Here is a 6026-nt window from a genome sequence, read left to right as displayed (position 1 = left end):
CTTACAGAGATTTGAACATTCAGCTTGACTTTCTGTATCCTAGATGAAAGTCTGTAAGCAGAACACAAGGAATTTAAACCCACAACATTTTCTATTAAATAGATAGAGACTGGTAAACCCTTTTCTTTGAAAATGACCTCAGTGCTATGCTGTTAGCAAAGTCTTAGAACAAATCTTGGAGAAGGGAGATAAGTGGAATTACAGTGGAAAGGGATGGGATTTCAAGATCTCAGTGAAGTAGCCTAGACCTAGCTTACCCTTGGTTTAACTCCAAGAAAATGAGTGGAGCTGCACTCAGGATGAATTGAGCCCTCTGCAAACTGATGTATGAAAATCACATTTGTGATTAGCTATGTGGCAAAAAAATCTGAAAATGCCAAACCAAGTGAAATTTTGCTAATTTAGGGTTGGAACAAAAAAGACTTTAATCCAAATCATTCTGAGGATTCTAAATTTTGGTCAAAATTTTGACCAGACATACTTTTCTGTTTTAGAAACTGTTCTCATACTCATAGACTTTAAGGTCAGAAGGGACTATTACGGTCATCTAGTCTGACCCCCTGCACAATGCAGGCCACAGAATCTCACCCACCCACTGCTAGAAAAATCCTCTTACCTATATCTCAGATATTGAAGTCCTTGAAATGATGGTTCAAAGACCCCAAAGAAGCCTCCTGCAAGTCACCCATGCCCCAAGCTACAGAGGAAGGCGAAAAACCTCCAGGGCCTCTGCCAATCTACCCTGGAGGAAAATTCCTTCCCGACCCCAAATATGGCGATCAGCTGAACCCTGAGCATGTGGGCAAGACTCACCAACCAGACACCCAGAAAAAAGTTCTCTATAGTAACTTCTATCTTCCCACCATTGGCCTATTTACCCTGATAGTGAAAGGTCAATTAATTGCCAAGATCATATTATCTCATCAAACCATCCCCTTCATAAACCCATCTAGCTTAATCTTGAAGCCAGATAGGTCTTTTGCCCACACTACTTACCTTGGAAGGCTGTTCCAGAACTTCACTCCTCTGATGGTTAGAAACCTTAGCCTAATTTTGAGTCTAAACTTCCTAATAGCCAGCTTAAATTAATTTGTTCTTGTGTTCACATTGGTATTGAACTTAAATAATTCCTCTCCTTCCCTGGCATTTCTCCCTCTAATATATTTAAAGAGAGCAATCATATCTCCCCTCAGCCTTCTTTTGGTTAAAGTAAACAAGCCAAGTTCCTTACGTCTCCTTTCATAAGACAGGTTTTCCATTCCTCGGATCATCCTAGTGGCCCTTCTTTGTACCTGTTCCAGTTTGAATTCATCCTTCTTAAACATGGGAAATCAAAACTGCACACAGTATTCCAAATGAGGTCTCACCAATGCCTTGTATAACGGCACTAACACCTCCTTATCCCTACTGGAAATACCTCGCCTAATGCATCCCAAGACCATATTAGCCTTTTTCACAGTCATGTCACAATGGCGGCTCATAGTCATTCTGTGATCAACCAGGACTCCGAGTTCCTTCTCCTCTTCCGTTACTTCCAATTGATGTGTCCCCAGCTTATAACTAAAATTCTTGTTATTAATCCCTAAATGCATAACCTTACACTTCTCACTATTACATTTCATCCTATTACTATTACTCCAATTTACAAGATCATCCAGATCTTCCTGTATGATATCCCGATCTTTTTCTGAATTGGCAATACCTCCCAACTTTGTGTCATCCGCAAACTTTATTAGCACACTCCCACTTTTAGTGCCGAGGTCAGTAATAAAAAGATTAAATAATAATGGTCCCAGAACTGATCCCTGAGAAACTCTGCTAGTAACCTCTCTCCAGCCTGACAGTTCACCTTTCAGTATGACTCACTGTAGTCTCCTCTTTAGCCAGTTCCTTATCCACCTCTCAATTTTCATATTGATCCCCATCTTTTCCAATTTAACCAATAATTCCCTATGTGGTATTATATCAAATGCCTTACTGAAATCGAGGTAGATTAGATCCACTGCATTTCCTTTATCTAAAAAATCTGTTACTTTCTCAAAGAAGGAGATCAGGTTGGTTTGGCACGATGTACCTTTTGTAAAACCATGTTGTAATTTGTCCCAATTGCTATTAACCTCAATGTCCCTAACTACTTTGTCCTTCAAAATTTTTTCCAAGACCTTGCATACTACAGATGTCAAACTAACAGGCCTGTAGTTACCTGGGTAACTTTTTTCCCCCTTTCTTAAAAATAGGAACTATATTAGCAATTCTCCAGTCGAATGGTACAACCCAAGTTTAGAGATTCATTAAAAATTTTTGCTAATGGACTTGCAATTTCATGTGCCCGTTCCTTTACTATTCTTGGATGAAGATTATTTGAGGCTCCCCGATTTACTCCCATTAAGATGTTCGAGTTTGGCTTCTACCTTGGATTTGGTGATATCTACCAACATATCCTTATTCCCATTTGTTATGTCGCCATTATCCCTAAGCTGTTCATTAGCCTCATTAAAGACTGAAGCAAAGTATTTGTTTAGATATTTGGCCATGCCTAGATTATCCTTAACCTCCATTCCATCCTCAGTGATTAGCGGTCCCACTTCCTCTTTTTTTGTTTTTTTCCTATTTATATGGCTATAAAACCTTTTACTGTTGGTTTTAATTCCCTTTGCAAGGTCCAACTCTACATGACTTTTAGCCTCTCTCACTTTGTCCCTATATGCTCAAACCTCAACAAGGTAGCTTTCTTTGCTGATCCCTCCCATCTTCCACTCCTTATATGCTTTCTGCTTTTTCTTAATCACCTCCCTGAGATGCTTGCTCATCCAACTTGTTCTAAAACACCTACCTATACATTGTTTCCTCTTTCTTGGGATACAGGCTTCTGATAGCTTCTGCAACTTTAACTTAAAATAATCCCAGGCCTCCCCCACTTTTAGATCCATAAATTCTTTAGTCCAATCCACTTCCCTAACTAATTTCCTTAATTTATTAAAATTAGCCCTTTTGAAATCAAAAACCCTAGTCTCAGATTTATTTTTGTTTATCCTTCCATTTAGTTTGAACTGAATTAGCTCATGATCGCTTGAGCCAAGGTTGTCCCCTACAACCATTTCTTCTATGAGGTCCTCACTACTCACCAAAACCAAATCTAAAATGGCTTCCCCCCTTGATGGTTCAACAACTACTTGATGAAGGAATTCATCAGCTATCACATCTAGGAAAATCTGAGCTCTATTATTATTACCAGTATTTGTTCTCCAGTCTATATCCGGGAAGTTGAAGTCTCCCATGATTACACAGTTTCCATTAGTATTTAAAAACATTAAAGAGGTCTCTATCCGTATCCAAATTAGATCCTGGTGGTCTATAGCACACCCCAAGCATTATCCCAGGGGAGGATCTAATAGTTTTCTTCCCCAATGTGATTTTTGCCCAGATAGACTCTTGTATTCTCTATTCCTTCACTTTTTAATTCTTTGCAATCTACCTCATCATTGATATACAATGCTACTCCACCACTTTTACCTTTATTTCTGTCTTTCCTAAACAGCACATACCCTTCAATACCTGTACTCCAGTCATGCCTAGTATTCCACCATGTTTCTGTTATTCCTATAATATGTGGTTTCACTCCCTGGACCAGTAGCTCTAGTTCCTCCATTTTGTTACCTAGGCTCCTCGCATTGGTGTACAAACATCTTAATTTTTGCTGTTTTGCCTCACTCACATTCTTTACCCCATTTGGCATGGACATTGTACCTCCAATATGACCTATTAGACTAGTATCCACTCTGCCCTTCCTTCTTATGTCCATTCTCCTACCCCCGGCTATTTCCTTTCTTACTTCGTTTTCCTCCCTCTCAATGCTAAAATCCAGCGTAGAGTTTACCTGGACATCTCCCAAATATCTCCCCCAAATTCCTAGTTTAAAGCTCTCTTAATCAGTTGTGCCAGCCTCTATCCAAGAAGTCTGTTTCCTTCCCTACTTAGGTGAAGTCCATCCCGAAAGAACAGTCCTCTGACCGTGAATGCCTCCCAGTGGCCATATATCCCAAAGCCCTCCTTATAGCACCACTGCCTGAGCCATCTATTGAGCATCATAATCCTATCACACCTTTGTTGCCCTTCTCTAGGAACAGGCAGAATCCCACTAAAGATCACCCGAGCCTCGATTTCCTTAAGCGTCCTCCCCAACTTGGCATAGTCTCCCTTGATTTGTTCCAGCAACTATCCAACCCTATCGTTTGTTCCTACATGAAGGATGATCAATGGATTCTTTCCTGCTCCCTTTAGGATCCTTTTCAACCTTAGTTCCACATCCCATATCTTGGCACCTGGCAAACAGCACACCCTTCTATTCTCTGGATCAGCTCTCGTTACAGGCCTGTCTATTCTTCTCAATAAGGAATCCCGAATCACATAGACCTGCCTTTTCCTGGTGACAGTGCGATTCTCTGGTCTATCCCTTGTTTCCTCTGGCTGCAAGTCCTTTCCATTCCTATCTTCCCTTGTAATCTTCTTCAACCCATCCTCTATCCTCCTGGTGCTCATTATTGGTGTTGTCTCCATCGACTCTTCCCCTTTATGTATGGGACTAGCCACTCTTCTCTTCTTCCTTGCCTTTCCACCTTCAGTGGCCACCTGCTGTATCCCTTCTCCAACTCCGCATACCTGTTCTTGAGCTCTATTTCTCCTTCACTGGCCCATCTTTTCCTCTGCCTGGTTCTCATAGTCACATGCTTCCACTGTCCATTTTCTTCACCCAGCAGTCCCCCCTCAGAGGCCTTTGATCCTGCTTCAGTCTGCATGTCTAAGCTTTCTCCTTCAGCCACCTCATGCCTTTGCTCCATCATCTGCTCGAACCCCCTTCTAAACTCAACCAGAGTTTCCACCTGCATCTCCAATCCTCGGATCTTTTCTTCCATCAGTTCTATTAGGCAGCACTTTATGCAAACAAAACTCCTTTCAGGTACCCCCTCTAGAATCATGTACATACCACAGATGCCACATCCACTCAGTCTCATTGTGTCCTCCACTGCTTGGGTCATGGCCACTGCTATCTCTGTGTTAATCAGCCTTCTCACCTAAATCCTGTTAGTCCGGCAAACAGAAAAACAAACAAAAACACCCCCCCAACGGCAAAAACAAACCCTAAATGAATCCCACAATCCAAACTCCCCCTCAAACTCCCCTGTTTACAGCTCTGTTTGCTGGCTCCTGTGCCACTGCTAGTGTCTATGCCACTGCCTGACTGGAAGGCTACCTTTATAGGACCCCTAATCAGTGAGGCCCCGCCCCTAATCAGGACTCAGCTTCTCTCCCAGCACACTGCCCCTACAAGCCTCTACACATACAAACAATGCAAATGCAAAACCAAATACAAACTTCTCCTCCAACAGAACTCCCACTCAAACTCCCGTTTACAGCTCTGTTTGCTGGCTTCTGTGCCACAGTTGCTGTTCTGCATAATTTAACAACAAAACTTAGTGAGAAACATCGCTTATTAAGTCTTCCATGTCTAACTGCTTAAATGACATTTTCACTAGGAATGTCTAAGGGAGAGGATATGTGTGCAGGGCCTCTGAAATACCATAATAATGTATAATAAACAAAGCACAACATATAAAATCATTAACTTTCTTTAGAGGCAGGCAGGATGGACAGGATTTTCTGTTGGTTCTGTTTGACTTTCTGGCTATAACACTGTCCATCAGTCCAAATATAGGGTGAGCATTTATCCTGTTTTGATTGGGACAGTCCCTTTTTTAAACACTATTCTGTCCATCTGGACTTTTAGCAAAAGTGGGCATTTGTTGCTCTTTTCAACTTGATCAGTTAGCAAGAATAAATGGGACAAATGTCCACATTTGTCAAAAGTCATATGTAGGAGGTGAACAGCAATGCCAGCCCCATGAAGGGGATGAAGGCATGGCTCTGGTGTGGAGCAAGCAGAGCTTAAGTGAGCAGTGATGCCAGCCCTAGCCTCATATGTGGGGGTGGGAAGGGGAGGGAACAGAGGAGGCTTGAATAAGCAGTGA

Source organism: Pelodiscus sinensis, chromosome 1 (genome assembly GCF_049634645.1).
Source record: "Pelodiscus sinensis isolate JC-2024 chromosome 1, ASM4963464v1, whole genome shotgun sequence".
Taxonomy (NCBI): Eukaryota; Metazoa; Chordata; order Testudines; family Trionychidae; genus Pelodiscus; species Pelodiscus sinensis.
This window is presented reverse-complemented; position numbering follows the sequence as displayed.